Source organism: Bos indicus, chromosome 6, assembly GCF_029378745.1.
Source record: "Bos indicus isolate NIAB-ARS_2022 breed Sahiwal x Tharparkar chromosome 6, NIAB-ARS_B.indTharparkar_mat_pri_1.0, whole genome shotgun sequence".
NCBI classification, from domain to species: domain Eukaryota; kingdom Metazoa; phylum Chordata; class Mammalia; order Artiodactyla; family Bovidae; genus Bos; species Bos indicus.
This window is the reverse complement of record NC_091765.1, coordinates 30,346,773-30,368,507: the sequence shown is the minus strand read 5'-3', so window position 1 is coordinate 30,368,507 and position 21,735 is coordinate 30,346,773. Positions and strand designations below refer to the sequence as shown.

General features: G+C 37.4%; 1 protein-coding gene across 20 annotated transcripts in view; it reads left to right on the top strand.

Annotated features, from left to right (window-relative positions):
- Positions 1 to 21,735, top strand: part of BMPR1B (bone morphogenetic protein receptor type 1B) — a 448,735-nt gene that overhangs the window by 211,101 nt on the left and 215,899 nt on the right. Inside the window, exon 1 of one of the 20 annotated variants that reach the window (XM_070790844.1) lies at positions 4,198 to 4,216. The exons of the other annotated variants lie outside the window; for them this stretch is intronic. The gene's annotated coding sequence lies outside the window, so the exon portion shown is untranslated. Of the gene's footprint in view, positions 1 to 4,197; positions 4,217 to 21,735 lie in introns of those variants that run through there. 20 annotated transcript variants of the gene reach the window in all.

Below are 21,735 nucleotides of genomic sequence, written 5' to 3'. Positions count from 1 at the left end.
AAAATAATTTTATATCTTAAGCAGAATCTAGGGAGTAACTGCATCTTTTTAAACACTTAAAAAAGTTGGCAGAGTTGATTCAAAGTGCTATTTAAAACTTACTTTTATGGCAAAACCAATACAATATTGTAAAAAAAATAAATGAAAAAAAAATAAAATGGCCCTTTTTTTGGGAAACTGTCAATTTGAAGGATAGGATTCTTTTCAGCAGCACTTGTAAAAATATTCATTTACATATCTGAGGCAGGTTTAGTGTAGTTTGTCATAAAGAGATGAGCTTATCAAATGCACACACACACACACACACACACACATTCTCCTTTTTGGCCTCAGAGAAGAAATTCCAAGACCGTAGATAAATACTGTGCATTTCTACAGTACATCTCAAAGATAAGTAGACTTTTGATTCATACACATATTAAGATGAAATAGTTTAAGAACAGGGATTAATCATACCTGGGACAAAGATATTACTGGAGTTTGTTTGTGGACTTGGAGTTGGGGTCCTAGTAAGTGGTTGAGAAGATATCACTTAATGATCTCCCTCCCCTTGTTGTACTGATGACTTATACAAGGAACATGATCTTCAACTGTGGTCAACTCTACTTGGTGCAAAAAATCGTAGTGGCTACTATATCTTCATTTCTAATTATAAAAGCAATATATGTTTGTAATTAGAATTGTGTTTAGTTCTACTAAAAGATAACCTCTGGGAACATGTTGCTATGTCTTATTTTCTCTTTTTTGCATGCCTGTGCATATGTATTAAAATTGGAGTCAAATTATGCATGTAGTTTTTGTATAGGTTTTGTACACTGCATTTTTATTTCCTTTAACAGTTTTTCAATATGTGCCTGCTGTAATCTAGGAATTTTTTTGTGCCATTAAATTTACCTCAAAAGCATGATAGTCAATGACTTCTTAATATTCCATCATATCACCATTTATTTCAGTATCTTACCCTTGGACGTTACATTGTTTTAGCTTTTTGCTATTATAAATATAAACATTTTTTTTTACCTCTAGAACTCTTTTCTATTTGAATATATCTGATTACTTCCTGAAGAAAAACTACAAGAGATGGGAAGGCCCAGGGGGATGGTATGGGGAGGGGGGAGGGAGGAGGGTTCAGGATGGGGAGCATGTGTATATCTGAAATTTAAAAAAAAAAAAAAAAAAGGAAAAAAAAAAAAAAAGAGATGTAACTATAGATTTTAATAATCCTTGATTTAATAGCACTGTAACTGGGGAGAATTAGATGAACCTAAGCTTTCATAGAGCCCAAATAATAGGACATTTAGAAAATGTAAGACATAGTTACTCTGACTGACTTTTCAGTAATCAGCATTCTGGATGGATTTTAAACGGTCTAGTCATCACCATCATTTTAGTGTAGATGTATCCCGGTTCTAAGATAGTGCTATTGCTCAATAGGTAACAGACATTTGTTAGGACAGTGTCGTTGTAAACTGTGTCATTTCTCATTACTGTTCGCAAATACCTGAGACAGTCTCGGCACCCAATTCTTATTGCATACAACTTTCAGAGCCTCATATCTTACACACATCTGGATCGTTGATGCTGTGAAAACACTCCACTGCACCATAACCCCATTGAATAAAAGAGGAAAAATTTAAGAGAAAAGAAAATTCCTACACAGTGTAAAGGTATTTTATTGTGCTCTATGATAATCAACAAATTTTGCTTTTACTGCTGAAGTTTGAACTATGTCTGACATTTTTTTTTCTTTTCGATACACCTTGCAGTAGCGAATGGCTGTAAGATGAAAGATAACTGATAATTTTCTCTCCCTCCTGTCCTCTCCCTCTCCCCATGTGTGTGTTTTGTGACTCAGGTCTATTTTTTTCAAATATATGATTTGGTTCATTTCTGTCATTTGTAGCATCCACAAATATTTAGTCAAGTATTTAATCTTCCCATGAAATGCTTCAGAGATTTGTCATATAAAATCACTGGTTTCTCTTTAGTGCTAAGTCATAGCAAATTATCATCTTTTTTAGGTTGATTTCGTAGAGTGTTAAGTGCTGTTTAAATTTCACTTCGATATGGAGCTATTTATTTTTCTCCTAATCACTTAAAATAGCAAGAGCTAATCAACTGGAGTTTTTCTCCTTTTTATGAATACATCAGTCTACCCCTGACTCACATACATGTTTCTGCCTTTAGGTCAGTGGGAACTTTTCCCAGCTATGTTTTTTTTTTTTTTTTTTTTTGCCCCCTTCATTCCTAATTTCTCTCAGGAACAAATGGCAGCATAGTTAAGCATTAGAAACTTGTTGCTAAAGGTGCTAACCTAAACATCAGTGCCAGGATACGACTGAGACTTAATAGACTAATTAATTTGTCTACTGCACCTCTGACCTGGGAATTACGTACAATGGGCTACACTTCCAGAACTAAGAGTTTGGGATCCAAAGTAGAGAAAAATGCAACTTTTGTGTGCTTTATACATCAACATGCAATTAATACTGGGTTCTTTTAGAAAACAGATTTTGAAAATGGAGCTTTCATCCATCACGTTTTGGAAGTAAGATATTGCAAGATTCTGTGTACCTTATCTCAGTTTTCTTCTTTTACATTTTATGATGGTATTAAGCAGAGCCCTCACATTACTTGATCCAAACATGCTGCTGACCTCCAGAGGAGCAAATTATATAGACCACGTTTTCTGTTTTATCTATTGCAATGTAGTGTGCTCAGATAAGAACCACAGTCACTCAGAAAAAAAATAGGAACCCGAAGCTTGAATAACATTTAAAAAAAGTGTTTGTGTTTTAATTCCTGACTGTGCTATTTATGCTTCTATCAGTGAGAAGATTACTTTTATTTTCCCTTGTATTCCTTTTCTCCCTTCTTCATTTTAGAGATAATTTGACTATTTATTATTCAAAGGGCAGGTAACATTTGACTGCCACTGAATTCTTATTGTCCACACTGGATAGAAGCTGAAATGAAAAATAATCTGTTTATATTAGCCTGTCAGTGTCTGGTTGGAGGCTCCTCAGGTGGCTCATGGTAAAGAATCTGCCTACAATGATGGAGATATGGGTTCGATCCCTGGGTTGGGAAGATCCCCTGGAGTAGGAAATGGCAACCTACTCTAGTAGGCAACCTACTCTACTTCCGTGGACAGAGGAGCTTGACATGGGCTCATGTGACCCCAGTCCATGGGGTCACATAAAGTCGGATATGATTTAGTGACTAAACAGCAAAAATGTCTGGTTATACATCTCTCTGGGTCTTGTGAACTCACAGAGGTACCAAGTAAGCCCTTTTCTGTTAAGATTTTATTTAGAGCGGGGTTTTAATATTTTGGTGGTTTGTGGATTTGGAAGGACTCATCAGGCCACCAAATGTTTGTTGAACACATGGCAGACACTATTCTAGACACTGCTGCTAAAGCAGTGAACAAGACTGATGCTCTGGCTCTGCAGAGGCTTACAGTCCATAGCAGTAGTCACACACAAAGTAAGTACTAAGAGTAACAGTGTAACTCACAACAAGGCTATTTGTTACGTACACAGCAAAACAAGCTGAAAGGATAGAGCCATGACTGGAATATGTGTGAGGGGCTATTTTAGCCAGAGTATTAAAAGAGCTCTCAGGGAGGAGGTACTAGAGCTGAGAACTTAACCATGAGATGGTAGCTTGTGGGTAGGTGCTGTTCTCTTTCAGTTACTGGCAGTCATTTACCAGGAAGATGCAAGATTTCATATACTTGTCAGTGTAGGCATAGCACATGGATAGAGCAGATACTCACAGGCTATGAGGATGAACGAAATAGATAAATACTGGCCTATGATTTGAGAGGCAAATGCTTTTACCTTTCTAAAGTAATGTTGCCTCCAGTAGTAGAGTGAAAGTTTTAGATTTCATATGCATGTTGTTGTTGACATTGTTGAAATGTAGCGTGAACATCACATTGAATTATTTATTTATTTACTAGGTTTCAGCGTGCTCAAGAGCGTGAATGAACCTGAAGTGGATGTACTGTGCATAAATCATCAAGAACGTCCTACACTTTGGTTATCAGCAGCTTGTTTATCTGATTCGTATCTAAAGCAAGTCAGATTTGCCATGATAGTTCATCTCATAGTAACTAAATCATTGATTTTAAGGAAGAAGCCTTAAAATGACTTTGTGTGGCAAGTTATGCACGGGCAGTTCGCCATATGTCTAACCAAGTCACATAGAGGTTAGTTAAGGTGTTAAAGCAGTAATCTGAAATCTGGGGTAGGGGGCAAAGGTGGGGGCTAGTGAAGGCAAGAAGTCAAGTTGTGTAGAGGCCGGACAGAAAAAGCAACAGAGACTCTATTTACTGCCTTGCTTTTATTTGTACCCATTTCAAAAGAAAACCTGATGAACAGGTATGTTTGCTATGCCTTCACTCTGACAGGTTGGGGGGTGGTTCGGTGGGGGAGATGGAATTCTGTTATCTCTGAAGACTTAGTGTTTGAAAGACATTCCAAGATCAGTAGATAGATAAACATGGTTTCCAGTTTAGGCTTTACAATGCTAATCTTGACCTGTTTCTTCTTGTTTATACACTGAAAACTGAAGTTTTCAAGATAGAAGAAATATTTATTCACAAACTGAGAATGGATTCGACTTTCAGTAAAGATTCATGTTAAATGTCAGTGCTGCACAGAACCTTTTCTTGGCTTCCCCTCTTCTCATACAGTTATTGTTTCATGATAATTCATATTATATTACTTTCATTTATTGTCATTCCATTTGCTTCATCCCTTATTTCAAATACTCATTGTTTCTCAGTTATATTTTAAAATAACTTCTCAGATCCATCTACTTTATCCCATTCCAAATTCTCTACCGTTTCATCAGCAGAAGGAATACTGACCTCCAATGCTTCCAGGATTACATTCTGTAACATATAGGGCCCTTTAACTTCCCCAGATCCTTATATGTCCTCATCACTTGGCACTACTTTTTCCAGTCCTATACTTAAAGCCTATGAATCTTTTATGGTTCTTCAGTTTATCTGCTTGCTCATTCATTCACGATTCTGTTCCTTTGCACTTGCTGTTTCCTCTTAGTTGAACGTCATTCGCACTCCTTATTTTCTTGGCACATTTTTACTTATCTTCATGATTCTATTTAAAGGGAAGATTTGTCTATGATTCTTTCCCTGGCAGAGTTAGGAACTTCCCATCTGTCATCCCATAATGCTGTGACTATCTCTGATTTGAATCTCAATATAAAAGTTTTCATGGCTCTCTCAGTATTTAGTAAACCTTTTATGGACAGATACTGCCTTCTGTTTTCCTCTTTATCCCCAGCCCTCAACACATTAACTAGCAGTGATTCACTGTCATGCGTTGAATGAATAAATCGATGACTGCTTTGTGTTGTACCACCATGCTGTTTATAGTGAAGGAAAAATGTTAATAATATGATTGATTAGTTCCTGTGTTCAGTAAGCTTGTGATTTCGTTTGGTGGACAAGACTTAAAACATGAAATAATTAGGAAAAACAAGCTAAAGCATAGTATACAAATGGATTATTTTTATCTTAAAAGTATAGCATACACATACATGTATATGCACATGGTGGTTTGGAGGAAGGGCAAAGGTCAAATTTAAGTTATGAGTTAAGCTTCTTGGACTAGATAAAGGTTTCATGGGATAGTGAGGGAGCTGAGATTGGAACATGGTCTGAGGCGTGAGCAAAGTTGTTATTTGATTGAGTCCTATGCATGTTTTTTCTAGCTTATTTTTAGTAAGTCTTAGATAGTCTGTGTACATTTACTATAAAGGCAAATGTTTAATATTTTTATTTTGTAAAGGGCCAAAAATCAAATAGGGGAAATTAGAACAAGAAATGAAAGTTGAGATGGATGCTGTATATGCATTAGAAAGAGATTAATCCATATGAAGCAAAATCTGGGCTGAATGAAGTCCTAAATCCAGATGCCCAGGTAGGAAATGCAATAACTGACAGAATTATCTCATAATGACAATAATGTAAAACCTCCCTTTGGTTGGGTTTTAAACAATATTTGTGAACAGGATTTCCTGGGAACAAAGGGGTTAGGGCTAGAACACACTCCACCTGTATGGGGAAAATGAAAACCAGAGAGCAAAAATAAGCCAAATTCATTAGTTTTCAGGTGTTTAAATTGAGTCAGGCATGACTGTTTGATGGAAGAGAGACCATCTCATCATCTTTCTGGGCAGTTAGAAAAGAGAATACGTTCAGTGGGAATGTGCAGAAGGTTCACAGACTGAGCAACTAATTAAGTAGGTTAAGTAGTCCCATAAAGGCTGAAATCTATAGCCACAATCTGTGACTATACATTTCTCACTCGTATATTGGTTCCCTGAGTGCATTGAAGATAATGCTGCCTTAGTCTAGGATATGTGAGTCAGAAAGAAATTTAGGAAACTCAAAGCTGTATTCTTCCCTTTGGGGCCAAAGGTCCCTAGTTAGTCATCTCCGCTGTACTTTTCATAGTCTTCTTATGTGCCTTTTTAGATGATGTTCAGAATTTTTAGTTGTAGTCATCTAGTGGGATAAGGGCCTCCTGGTAGCTCAGATGGTAGAGAATATGCCTGCAGTGCAGGAGACCTGGTTTCCGTCCCTGAGTTGGGAAGATCTCCTGGAGGAGGGCATGACAACCCACTTCAGGATTCTTGCCTGGAGAATCCCCGTGAACAGAGGAGCCTGGCGGGCTACAGTCCACAGTGTTGCAAAGAGTTGGACACAACTGAGTGACTAAGCACAGCACAACACAGTGGGATAAACATGAAGAAATACTTATATCCATTCCAGTCCAGAATCACTTAGGTTTTTAAAAGTTTCTATTTGGTCTTCGGAATTTAGGATTGGAGTATGTTGAATGTTACTTCCCTGGTGGCTCAGACGGTAAAGCGTCTGCCTACAATGCGGGAGACCCGGGTTCAAGCCTTGGTGGGAAAGATCCCCTGGAGAAGGAAATGGCAATCCACTTCAGTACTATTGCCTGGAAAATCCCATGGGCAGAAGAGCCTGGTAGGCTACAGTCCATGGGGTCGCAAAGAGTCAGACATAACTGAGCAACTTCACTTCACTATGTTGAATTGATAGCTTTTCAAACATAGGGAGATAATATGCTGTGGATTCTTAGGCACCAAAAGACAAACTACAATAATAGCTACATTTGCCATATGCCAAACCCTCTGTAAAGCAGGGGGCTTCCCTGGTGGCTCAGATGGTAATGAATCCACCTGCAATGCAAGAGACCCAGGTTCAATCCCTGGGTTGGGAAGGTCCCATGGAGAAGGGAATGCAACCCACTCCAGTATTCTTGCGTGGAGATTTCCATGGACAGAGGAGCCTGGTGAGCTATGGTCCATGGGGTTGCGAAGAGTTGGTCCCCACCAAGCGACTGTCACTTTAACTTTCTTTTCTACCTCTGCCCTCTGTGGAAGGAAAGCAGGGCAAAGAGAAGTTTTTAAGCTTTACCCAGGACTCCAGACCTGATTCCATAAACTCAGCTTTTAGTTACTGTGTTCCCTTTACCATTTGATGAATAAAATTTCTTAGGACTCTGACATCCTAAATTGAGTATCACCGACTTTCAGCAAAGGATTACGGAAATTGGTGATGGAACCAGATGCTTAAAGTGATAGACTGAGAATTGTGTATGTGAGTCACAAAGAACTGTAACTGCAAACTTGAGTTTTTCCCTCACTTCTCCTTTCCTCTAGAATAATTTTTATGGTTCTCATAATTAGGGAGTAACCAACACTATCAGGATAATAACTAAACTCTTCAACATAGAAGTGATAGTTCTGGATAGGCTGGTGGTCTGTGATGTTATTAGGTTGTCATGAAAATTTAAATATCAGTTTGAAAGTCAGCCTGAGGGTCCACTGTACTTGCACATTTGCAAAGTTTTCCTGGATTAAGGTAGTATGAGTTTCCTGACTTTCTCAAGTTTGTAAATTTCATAAGCTTTATTCATTAAAGTCAGATCCAAAGCAAACTGATAACTAACATTTGCTATCTCGTCACAGCTTTCTTATTTTCTCAATTTCTTGATGGAAACCATCAGTACAGGTGGCATGTTGCTAACACACTTCGGTATATATGAGGTAAAAAACCTCATTTGTTATTTTCCAGTTTTTAGATTTAGTGGTTATATTTCCTTATTTTCATAGTTTGATATAACTTTCCAGATATTAATTAGGAAAGTATCTTGTTTTGGTTTAACACATTTTAAAGCCAAAACCATTTTAGGATACATTTGCCACAGTTGAAAGAATGCAGCAGTTGTGAAAGGACCTGGAGAATTTCAACAGTATTCTAGTTAGTTGGTGTGGTCAGTGCTTTAACATGAGTTGTTTGTTTTGAATTATATACTATTACAAATTAATACTACTCACCCTTTTTTGTGTGTGTCTAGGAACTAAACCAGCAATACTAATGCATGTGGGTGTTATCATTATGGTGACGTAAAAATCAAACATTTATGAACTAACAAAGCAGGAATTGTTCAAGATACAATGGGACACTGGGTCTGGTTAATTTTTCCACCTGACTTCTTATAAATTCAGGCTTCTGCAACATTGCTTATGGTATTTTCAATGTGTCATAATTCCTGGTGATAAAAATTTCTGTAGTTTTGCCAGTTTGAAGTTCTTAAAGATTTTTTTTTTTGTCTTTGTCACAGTTGTTGAACTTGGGAAGAAATAGTATTTACTCAATTGTACAATATCTATAGGCTGATTTACTGTGGGGCCACTGGATTGCTAGTCAGCTTAGATTATCACTCATTTCAGCATTTCTCTACCATATTGTTAGCTATGCACTGAGACTGACGTAATTGCACCAAACTTGTTCCTCTGCTTTACCTTGAATTGAAAGTATTACCAAGCTCTGTTACTCTGTCCTCTGTTGGTCTCCAGAGGTAACCCCTAAAATTTATTCTCACTTTCACAATCCTCTCCAAGGCTTTTATCCTCAAATGACTGAATTTTAGCACAGATTTTAAAAATTGATTTCTCTGCTTCTGTTTTTTCCAACTCCATGCAGAAAAGTTGATCTGAATTTTGAGGTACATGGTAGTAGGTACATTATAAGGAATCAATAAATGCTTATTGATTGGTTGGAAATGAGTTCTCATTGGTAAAAAGTCAGATACCTCATTTGAATATTTAAATGTTAATGATTGAAGCCATTTTTTGTTTGTTTTGGTGAAAAGTCTTTCAAAGTTCAACTAGGTTCTTTATTTATATACCTTCTACATTTTATTTGTGAAATGTGCATCCGGGTTCTCCTACAGGTGCTAAAAAAAACTAAAAAGTGCTGGTTACAAACTTTGAGTAATCATTTAGCAGTTCAAAATAGTAAAGGTAATACCTCCTTTCTAGATATTTTCCGTTTTTAGCTGTAAAATATATTTAGATATTTAAAAAGGTTAAAAATTAAAGTGAGAGTTAGCAGATGGTATAGGCAATATAAAGAAATTGAAAAAAAAGAAAAAGTAGCATTTTATAGGACTTTCTCACATCTGTGAGATTGTTGACCTAGTAACAATTCATTTTGGGGAGCTTAGTTTCAGTGGGTTGATCTCTGTTTTCAAGAAGAATATGAAAATGGTAACCTAACTGTAATTTGTTGCTTTTTCACCAAAGTCCTTGAGTATATTTAAAGTTGTCTGAAAAGTGTGCAGTGAAAGTTGTGTGAACAGTCCTTTAGTTTCTATTGTTTTGTGTTTCAAACATCACTCATCTACTTTCAAATATTAACAGGTGTTCTGCCAGCTGTGCCGAAAATGTTTCAAATGATTTAGAAGCTGTTTCCACACTTACCTTGTATAGGGGCTATTTACTGTGAAAGGAGTTCTCTGATTACAGAGTGCTTAGGTACAGGCGAGGGACTAGAAGCCAGACAAGCAAGTCTAATTTGAGGTCTACCTGCCTATCATTGTTGCTTCAGAAGGAGAAAAAGTGGGAGGACTAGGATTGGTTTTTATGTAGCGCTGGTGCTGATAAATGGATTTTTCTTTTAATCTTGCATACTTTGGCATGTGTATTTATGTTGTGGCAGGAAAGAATTTAAATGGTATCAGAATAATTTTATTTTCATAGCTGCATGAAGATGCAAGGAAAGAGTTTGAATTCTCAGAGATTTTAGAGCTATTGAGGCCTATTAAAATAGAGGAATAGACTCTCTGTATTTTACCACTTTAGTAAAAAAAAATATGTAAGGTCTTTTCTATCTGTAAAGTTAACTGATTAATGACCATAAATGACTGGGAACATGTAGGAAATTTTGTGATTATCCCACACTCTTGTCAAGACATTAAGCTTTAGAATTTATGAATATTTATGTTTCATGCCACTGAGATTAAACTATTCTTTGCTTACTTATTGTTAACCAACCAAATAAGCAAGTCTCAATAGGTAGTAAATTAAACAAAACTGTTTTCATACTAATAAGTAGGGTTTGCCTTCACTTATAAATAATCATGTTTGAAACATTTCATTTTCAAGCTGTAGTTATATGCAACAAATACCATGTTTAAATGTCATCTTATAGCTAATATCAAATTTAATTGTTGCTGTCACTTTATGGCATACCATTATTGGACTGAATTCTAGCTTCAGAGTACAACTCCAGATATAAGCAGATGTTAAGGATTTTTGCCTAAGAGTTACAGGCATAGGATAGTGTGTCCATATGATATGGTCTTATTTGTAATATTGAGAACATGTTTGCGTTTTGTGGATGAAATAAAACTAATTAGGAGCTCTAGGGATTATCACAGAGAAGGCATCCCACCCCTGTACTCTTGCCTGGAAAATCCCATGGATGGAGGAGCCTGGTGGGCTGCAGTCCATGGGGTCACTAAGAGTTGGACATGACTGAGCGACTTCACTTTCACTTTTCACTTTCATGCATTGGAGAAGGAAATGGCAACCCACTCCAGTGTTCTTGCCTGGAGAATCCCAGGGACGGGGGAGCCTGGTGGGCTGCTGTCTATGGGATCGCACAGAGTCGGACACGACTGAAACGACTTAGCAGCAGGGATTATCTAATACTTTCTTTGCATATTGTAGTCTATTGTAGAGCTGCTGTGATCTAAAGCACTGTAATATCTTCAGTCAGCAAACCTTCCACTCTTAAATTTTTATTTTTCCTTATTATTAGAAAATTAAAACAGCCAAACCTCTTCATTCCTAAGAATATCACAGTATAATGCAGTCAGGACACAGCTTAGCGACTGAATAACCAAGTATGGTCATGAAAAAAACTGGTCCTAGAATCAGCTGCTGCTAAGTTGCTTCAGTCGTGTCCGACTCTGTGAGACCCCATAGACGGCAGCCCACCAGGCTCCCCCGTCCCTGGGATTCTCTAGGCAAGAACACTGGAGTGGGTTGCCATTTCCTTCTCCAATGCATGAAAGTGAAAAGTCAAAGTGAAGTCTCGCAGCTGTGTCTGACTCTTCACGACACCATGGACTGCAGCCTACCAGGCTCCTCCATCCATGGGGTTTTCCAGGCAAGAGTACTGGAGTGGGGTGCCATTGCCTTCTCCAGAATCAGCTGGCATGGATGTAAATGTTTACTCTTCTTTCCTACTTATCTTTACCTTTAAATGAGGATAATACTAATAGTACTTAACACATAGGTTTGTTTAAGTGTTAAATGAATTCATTTATTGTCTTTACCTCTAAATGAGGGCAATAATAATAGTATGTAACAGATAGGTTTGCTTAAATGTTAAATGAATTAATGCATTCAGTGTATAGGACAGTGCCCTGCATGGACAAGTACGGTTGAGCCATCATCATTTAGAGGCTTGGTCCCCCCATGCTGCTAAGTCGCTTCAGTTGTGTCCGACTCTGTGCCACCCCATGGACTGCAGCCCACCAGCCTCCTCCGTCCATGGGATTTTCCAGGCAAGAGCACTGGAGTGGGGTGCCATTGCCTTCTCCTTGGTCCTCCCATACCTGATGCCTATTGGTTGAAAAATACTAATGTGGGAAAATGGAACTTTATATACTGTCATTTCTCGTGGTTTTAATTTTTAAAGTAAAGGAAACTGAAATTGAGTGCTGTTAAACGAATTGTTTAAGATTAAACAAGTACTTAGTGGCACATTTGCCCTAAACTAGAATTTAGGCCTTTTTCAATGTTTGGCATCTGCTCTGTTTTTATCTCAAGAGCATTTAAATAATTTTAATAGTTATCTTTTGTACTTTTGATGTTTAGAATTTTTCTTTAATTTGTAATTTCATGAGAATCATTAAAATGCTACAGAGGTATAAAGTAGAAACTATTTTATATTCATGTATCTCTAAAATTACTTTAAAATTTCTCTTTTGGAAGATGGTTTGTATGTCTTGTTGTATAGCCATAGCCATGTCACTCAGTGGTGTCCGACTCTTTGCGACCCCATGGACTGTAGCCTACCAGGCTTCTCTGTCCATGGGATTTTCCAGGCAATAGTACTGGAGTGGATTGCCATTTCCTTCTCCAGGGGATCTTCCCAACCCAGGGATCGAACCCGCATCTCCTGCATTGTAGACAGACGCTTTACCATCTGAGCCACCAGGGAAATCCCGTCTTGTTGTATAGGAACACTGAAATACGGGAACCAGAGTGCACTTCGACATGGTGTCTTCTCTCGGCCATGGTCGGAAGCTTGACATTCTGTGCCAAAGCAAATGGTAGCAGGGTTTAAATTCATAGGTTAGCTCTTAACATTAATAATGCATTGTTACTTTGCATTTCTCTGAAGGCCAGGATTTAATTCATCACACTTCCTATGTAGATACAGGTCATAGCTAAAGAGAAATTGTTTGTTTAGATGACCTTGTATACTGTCCATCAAGAGCCTAATGATTTATATTGTAATTTTTACAAAGTACTGTGATTCACAATAGGGTGTCAGGCAGTTAGATGGTGACATGTGTATTTTTTGGGTAGTCCCAGTGGTAAGTGAAGCTTCTGAAGGCAGAACTATAAATAGGTCCTAATTACCTGCCCTCGGTGATTTTTTTGTATGTGTATATTGAACTTTCTGACTTATTGTAATGCTACCACCGTGTTTATGGTGCAACTGGTATACCTGTATTGACTGGAGAAATTGAATGACTGTCTGGTACATGAAATAGATTCCAGCCTTTTTCCGTGACATCATTATTATAACAGACTTCCTTAATATGAACAGCAGCTGTGCACTTTTGTGAGTTTTACATTATGAACCATAACAACCTTTTCAGCTCTATACAAGTGATAGGGTAGCTTGATGCTTAACAAATGAAGCCAGACTCTGAGCTGTGAAACTGTTAACAGATCTAGTAATGACATGGGCCTCTGTTTGGAACATTTCATAATACAACTGGGGAAAACAGGAGTGACCGCCATTTAGCACATTGGCAAAGAGGTTTTTCTTTACCTCTTGTTCTGTATAAGTCCATGGAATTAATGAGAAATTGATTTGCAGTTTGTGTCAGTAGATCTAGAGTCTCTTCAGTTGAATTTTATTTCGAAAATACCAGATTTTTCAGCATTTGAACATTCTATCTCCAGCCTTTAAGCAGAAAATCAAGTAATATTTTCCTTGACTATCAAAAAATAGTGCTTCCTTTTACTTATAAAGGTAAGAATCTAGTGTGATGTGAAAAAATATCTTGATTAAACATCTATGGGTTATATATGTGTAGCAAAATAATATCTGTTTTTAATCTGAGTAATAATAAAGCAAAAATAAATCATTTTAATAGAGAAATTTAACTGTTATAGGCTTACCTGAAAAATTCCTTACATATTCTGCCTTATTAACCTTTTTCTCTTTGAATAATAATTTATGACTGTGGTTTGCAGTGACAAATTATATAACTTCCATGTGTCTATTTTTATAGTAAAAAGAAATAAATAACTTGGAATAATGTCATTTCCTGGGATTTGTAAAATTCTGCAGAGTGTTTTAAACAAGAGAGATCAAAATTCTTGAGATGGGAAAATTTTTAGAAGAATATCCTTTATAATTCCCTGTCTCATTATAAATTTATGCTCTTAAGAGAACAGTGATTTCACAACTAATCATGTACAATCCTTGCTAAAAGAAGTGAGTGCTGCCATGGAATATTGATGTGTATATTAGAGTTACCTCTTATGACCCTTTCAGCAACAAACTCCTATTTTTTAGACTGTCATTGTCATCACTAATTTTTTTTTGAGTGGGAGTTGACAGCTTCTTTGTTATCAGTGAAAGAATATAAAATATTTTTCAGATTGCTAGTGAAAAAGAAAAATTGTGGCTTGTAAAAATGTCAAATCTTGAATTTGTCAGGGAATTGTAATTCTAAATTTTATCAATTTTGCCATTTAGTTCAGATATCATTTAGGTTGATGTGAGGGTTCATTTTTATGAATGAGACATCTAATACTTAGAGGACAAATTAATCTGCAGAAAGCTTTATAATATGGCTTCTTACAGAAGGGACTGGGGCAAATTTGAAATAAGCTTCATATAATTGAATTTTCAGTGACAAGAATTGAATTTATACTACATATATTTAACAATAGCCTAAAATTATGAATTATGAATTTAGTTTTTAACTTCAATTACTAAAGTTTCTAGTCAAGCAAAAAAGCCAACCTTAAATAATGCTGTTTCTTTTCAAATGCTGTCATTTGAGATTATAACTCATAGTTTATATAATAGTATGCAAAAGTGCAAATTCAGAGAACAGTCCTGACTTTAATAGAAAAAATATGGCATCATAATCAGTGTATTATTGTGATTAGGTTGATTACTGTCACTCAAAAATGAGAAATTTAATGATAGATATGTTGAATAAATCTGGGAAGAAATTTTAAATATAACCTTTCTTGAACCCCTATAACAAATATTTTTTATTTAGGCAAATTTTACTTGATGGGCTTAACACTGCTTATGTGCTTATCTAGAAGTGAAGGTAGCTTTAACAACCTGAATAAAGTGAAATATTTGCTGGTATAACTTGATTAGGAGTATTGGTATGGAATAAGTCCATTTTTAAAGAACAGTCCCAATTCTTCACAGATGTTTGCTTTTTTGAGCTAATTGGTGGCTGGCTGTGTTTCAGGTGAATTAATCTTTGTTTGATTAGATTGTAAAGTCCTTGAGGGCTGGATTCTTGCTTTCCTTGTACCTCCCCATGATTGGGGTAGAGTAGGTATTTAGTACACACGTGTTAGCTGAAGTAATGGTCTTGTTCTAAGCAGGATTTTGAAGTCAGATCACATGCCTTGGTGTGATAGGACCAGCCAGCCAAATAGCCAAGGGTGGTGCAGTTGATTGAATTTTATGGCCTGTCATGGCTCCTTTAGCACCGTTTCTTCTTGCAGTTTCTTTCTGTTCCTAGGAATGAAGCCGCCTGCAACCTGCAGCCCCTCTGGCTGTTGGTGGGTTTAGTCCTGAACCACAAGTGTGCTGTAAGGCTTCTCTGAGTTCTTATAAATTCAGATTCTACTACTGAACCCCTGGCTGCAACTTACTGACTTCTCTTAGGTGTTAAGTCCTTTACATATGCAAATTTATTTAATTCTCACAATCCTGTGAGACAGGCATTTTACATGCCAGAACAAGTACCCTGTCTAGTGACTCACACCAGACTGGGAAGAGACCAGATGTTCATCTAGGACTTTCTGACTCCAAACTTCTTTCCTTAAATCTCTTCCTGGTCAAAGCTTTTTTTCCTTCTGTCAGACCAGGTACTTGCTCTTCTCTTAACTGTAGTTGGGTGCTTACAGTTCAGACCCTTCTAAAGTGACTTGGTCATTACCAGGTGGTAGTTCCCACAGCACCACCACCAGAATCACTCTGAAAGATTCTAGAAGAACAGGCGTGTTGAGAAACATAAGGAAACGTGAAATGAGCAACATGAAAGAAGGAGAGGACGCTCAGGATCCCTGTGTCTTGCCGAAGTGCTCAAGTTTCCAAGACAAACAATGTATTTAAGCTCAAAACCAGTATTTCTGCCTGAAATCAGCACTTTTTAAGGTATCTAATCCCTCTCATTCAGATAGAAGTTAAAAATAAAGGAAAAAGAAACAAAAACAAAAACCAACAAGGAGCACGAAGAAGAGGTGAAGCTTTATATTTCCCGTGCTTGAGCCCAGGCCCTTGAAGAATTCTAAGGTCCATATAATCTGGGGTCCTTCTTAGCTGACTGTAATGTTAGCTATTTCTCTTACTCTCTGAGTTTAAATTACATCCTTTGTAAATTGGAGATTATAATTCCCCAATCCAGGGTGCACAACAGAATTTCCTGGATTGTTTTATTTTTTCCTTTCTCTTTCCTTCTCGCCCTTTCTCTCCCCAGGTGTCTCGGATTCAGCCTAGATTTGCTAATCACAGTCTTTGCCTGGGCTTGTGCAGAGATAGGGAGATGTGACTGGATGGGAGGTGGTGAAGTGTGCCTTGCTAAGGAGTGTGGGCGTTGCTGTGCAGCTGGTTGGGAGGCTGTGCAAGTTTTAAAGCAGTTTATTAGTGTCTCTGACAACAGTGAATGAAGGTAGGCAAAAGGTGTGCCATCAAACAGGTAAATATGTCTTTATTTTGTGAAATGTGTAACTTAAGGTAAATGTATTTGTTAGTAAATTGTATTTTGAAAAGAATAAAAGGTGAAGTCGGTAAAGAGACCGCCTTTCTTTTCAAGGATGGATTTATATTTCTAATTTGTCTCCAAATGACAATTCATTCATTCTTTCACTCAGGAATGTTAATTGTGTGCCAGATACAAATTATGTTACTCCCTCAGAAAATAATTTGGTCTTACTGAGCTGCTGCCTATATGTGGAATAATGGAAAGGGGTAATTTTGAATCTGGTGAAGAAAGACCCTTTAATTATTAGACAAGAACTATGTTAATTACCTCTGCCTCTCATTTATGTTTTCCTCACATATTGGTACTTAAAGGCAACTGTAATTTTTTAAAAAAATCACAATTATATCAACATCTTAAAAGAAAAATACTTGGTTTCATTATCAAGTACAGAAGAACGTACCACCGACTGCTTAATGTCACTTTTACGGGTTATTTATTTTTGTCCAATCTCCAATTCCTGTTGAGCATTTGGAAATGGTTGCATTTCTTTTCCAGAAACCTTATTGTTGGGGGATAAACCAGTCTCATTTAGACTTTGACTTGAGTATTTGCCATTACATTTCTTTCCTCATTGCCATTGAAATATTGGGATTCCCTTTATAGAATGTATTTTTACAGTAATGCAGAGGCTTCTGAAGCTAGTTCAGCTTTCACTAGTAGTTGATAGAAGCGAGTACCTGATGTAGGCTTTCCACTCATTTTCTGTTATAAGAGCCAGAGATCACAAAAGTCCTACTCAGATTTATGAAATTGTTATTGAACTAAGTGATGCTTAAAGGTTTGACTTGATGGTTTAGTGGGGCAAAAAGGAGTTTTGAATTTGCAATCATATGTCTCTAAGAGGCTTAGAGATTGCTAGATCTTCACCTTCATAAGTTCCTTACATGAATTTCTTAACCAGGACTCAGTTTTCTCGGCTGCAAAATGGATGTGTTAATTCCTATGTGATAGAGTGGCTGAGGATAAAATGACTTATGAAAACAAGTATCAGACTTAATATTAAGTCTTAATAAATGTTATTTTTCTCAAATAGTTTTCCAGCATCCAAATAGAAGCATGAATAAATACATCATATGTGCAGATCATAAAGCCAAAAAGCTCTTGTATGTTTTTATTTATATTAAGCCTATTTTCAAGAGCAGTTTTAGAGTCACGGGAAAATTGAGGGGACGGTATAGAGATTTCCCATAGCCTCCCTGCCCCTACAAGCATAACATTACCTCATTATCAACATCCCCCTCCAGAATGGCACATTGTTACAATTGGTGAACCTACATTGACATAGTATAATTGCTGCTGCTGCTGCTAAGTCACTTTAGTTGTGTCCGACTCTGTGCAACCCCATAGACAGCAGCCTACCAGGCTCCCCTGTCCCTGGGATTCTCCAGGCAAGAATACTGGAGTGGGTTGCCATTTCCTTCTCCGATGCATGAAAGTGAAAAGTGAAAGTGAAGTCGCTCAGTCATGTCCGACTCTAGCGACCCCATGGACTGCAGCCCACTGAGCTCCTCTGTCCCAGTCTATACCTTATGTAGCAGTTTAGTCTTGTGGTGGGTATGCGTATGGACATTCTATGGGTATTCTATGAGTATGGACAGATGTATCCCATTCTGTGGGTATGGACAAATGTACCATCACTGCACTATTTGCACTGCTATAAAAATCCTGTGTACTCTGCCTGTTCACACCTCTCCCTGGCAACCACTAATCTTTTTACCGATTGTGTAGTTTTGCTTCTTATAGGGTATCATATAGTTGGAATCATACAGTATGTAACCTTTTCAGATTGGCTTCTTTCATTTAACAATATGCATGTAAGTTCCCTCCATACTTTTTTAAGACTTGAGAACTCATTTCTTTTTAGCACTGAATTAATACCCTGTTTGCATATACTACAGTGTATCCATCTACCTACTACTGAAAGACATCTTGATTGCTTATGTAACGTTTTATATTTTTTAAAGGAATTTGCTTAATTTTTGGCTGTGCTGGGTCTTTATTGCTGCTTGGGCTTTTCTCTATAGAGAACGGGGGCTACTCTCTAGCTGTGGTGCGCAGGCTTCTCATTGCCACGGTTTCTCTTGTCGCGCAGCATGGGCTCAAGGGCACACAGGCTTCAGCCATTGTGTGTGGGCTCAGTAGCTGCAGCTTTCAGGCTCAGTTGCTCTGCAGCATGTGGGACCCTTCTGGATCAGGAATCAAACTTGTGTCTCCTGCATTGGCAGGCGGATTCTTTACCATTGAGCCACTAGGGAAGCCCTAATGTTTTATATTCTTACTTGAGTCCTTTTTTTCGTAGTCATTTGAAAGGGTTTTAAATAGTACAAATTTAAGTATAATAAATACAGTTAATTGTATTCTATTTTGTAATTCATTGTTCTTACATTTTCCTTAAAGCTATTCTGAGAATTTAGAATATTACAAATGCAAAATGAAACAACATTGTATAACATAGACTCCAGCTGATTTTGAAAACTTTACTGAGTTCTTATCCCACCCTTTATTCAATATTCCTTGCTTCTCCATTATAACGGGCTCTAACATCCTGTAGTTGTTAAGAATTTTTCTATTTCCCGGATACTTTTATGTCCATTAATGAATTCAATCCCATGACAGCTCTATTTTAAGCTCTTCTTTCTGCCTTTGGTTTAGATCCTATCCATTGCTGCCATCTTCTTGATGTTGACTGAGCCTTCAGTTCTTTGTTGCTTTTTTATTTTTTATTTTTATTCCTTTGGAGAAGAGATTGTCTTGTAATATACTGCTGGTACAGTTACACAGTTCATCCTTGTAATATAATATTGGGAGGCTCAGCTCTTTGGAACAGTGATGTATACACTGTGCTTTTCAGGAACATTCAGTGGCTTTTCTCTCCCATTCAGAGCATAGAGATCAGATGGGAAATGAACTAAGTATCTTTATCCTTTGTGTTTACTCTTGATCAAACCAAAGTGGTTTACTCTTTGGGTCCCAGAATAAATTTTGCTTGTTATTACACTGTCTTTTCATTGCTGATTCCATGTCTGAGTGAAAAGAGTGAGACTGACTATATTTCAGATTTTGATTGTTTAATTGTGCAACTTGGGCTAAATTATTAAACTTTATACCTATACAATGCAGATCATTATGGCTGCCACACGTGGCTGCTCAGATGGTACACTCAGACGGCACAGCTTGAGGGACTCTGTTCATATAGATTACAATATTTGGAATGCCCCACATCCTTTGAAGGGTTGTTATGAGAATTATATGAGCTCATAAAGAGAGTAGTATTACATGATGATAAAGAGTCTGGATTTCAGAGCCCCAATTCCTGGGATCATAACTAAGCCATTCCACTTATTACCCTTATGATCTTGGGAAAATCATTTAACCTTTTCTGTGCCTCACTTCTCATTTAAGATGGAAACAGCAGTGACTCTCTCACAGGGATATTTTGAAAATGTATTAATATTAAAAAAAAAGCACTTAGAATAGTTCCTGGCATATACAGATAGTTCCTGGCATGTACTAAACTCCTAGTATGTTTTAACTGTTTTTCTAATTATGTGAAAATTATTTACTGTCATGTTGATGCTCTTTATCTGTTAGCTCCTTATATAAGGCTTACTTTTCACATTTATGGTCCTTCTCCATTAGGTCTTTTCTAACCCTTATGCTCTGATTATCTTCTTTAGAATTATACACAGTAGCAATTACAGTAGGCATGTGATTTAACTTTGAACTTATGCTGTATTATAGCATGTGTGTTTCTCTTTCTATAAGGCCAGGACCCTCATCTGTATCTTTAAAGTGTTCTCAGGTTTTATCCGGAGAAGGCAATGGCACCCCACTCCAGTACTCTTGCCTGGAAAATCCCATGGACAGAGGAGCCTGGTGAGCTACAGTTCATGGGGTCTCTAAGAGTCAGACACAACTGAGCGACTTCACTTTCACTTTTCACTTTCATGCATTGGAGAAGGAAATGGCAACCCACTCCAGTGTTCTTGCCTGGAGAATCCCAGGGATGGGGGAGCCTGGTGGGCTGCCATCTATGGGGTCGCACAGAGTCGGACACGACTGAAGCGACTTAGCAGTAGCAGCAGCAGGTTTTATCAGCTTCTGCCTCACTTGAAATGGTGTTGGTGGAAAAGGATCCAGTGTTGCTCTCTGCTCTGTAGGGAGCTCTCTGCTCTCCTAAGAGTCTGAGGCTTGAGAACCAGAAAAGACAGCAAAAATGATATACTCATGGTCTCCTCATTTTAAAGGCTTTTATAATCCATTTGATGATTTAATTTTGCATGCTTGACAGTGAACAATTGCAATGTTATTAAATTCTCTGGTGTATGTTCAGACTAACAGAAAGCAGTAGGAGTTGAGAAGAAAGCTGTGTCTGTAAGAGCTGGGTTAGTGAGAAGAGGTTTCCTTGTGGGGTGCAGCTGAAATGGAGTTTGTGTGAATTGATTAAGCTGAACTAGACCTTCAGATGGTGCTGATAATGTTAATATTTACGTTGATACTGATAGGTGGTGGTTTAGTCACTAAGTTGTGTCTGACTCTTGGAACCCCATAGACTACAGCCTGCCACGCTCCTCTGTCCGTGGATTTCCTGGGCAGGAATACTGAAGTGGGTTTCTGTTTCCTTCTCCAGGGATTTTCCTGACCCAGGGATTGAACCCTCATCTGCATTGCAGCCGGTTTGTTTACCAACTCAGCCACTAATAGCTAATATGTGCTAATATTAATCCAAAGAGTAAACATTAACGCAGCTTGCTATGCTAGACATTGTTCTTAGTGTTTTACACATATTTACACATTTAATTCTTACAATAAATCTGTGAAGCAGGGACTACTACTATTCCCATGGTAAAAATAAGGAACTTGATATGACCAATACATTTATTGAGTTGTGATCATGATTATGAATTTTACTTTATTTCACAATAAATGAAAGCCTTTACAGTTCCTTGAATGCCAACATTTTGAAATTATGTTCCATCATGTTTTCTTTCATCACTCCATGTAATCTTTCTTTTTATTTATTTCTTTTTAAATGAAAGTTGTTTTTATGTTAGCTCCCTCCTGATAAAGACATAATATAATTATCAACAACAACACAAAAAGATAA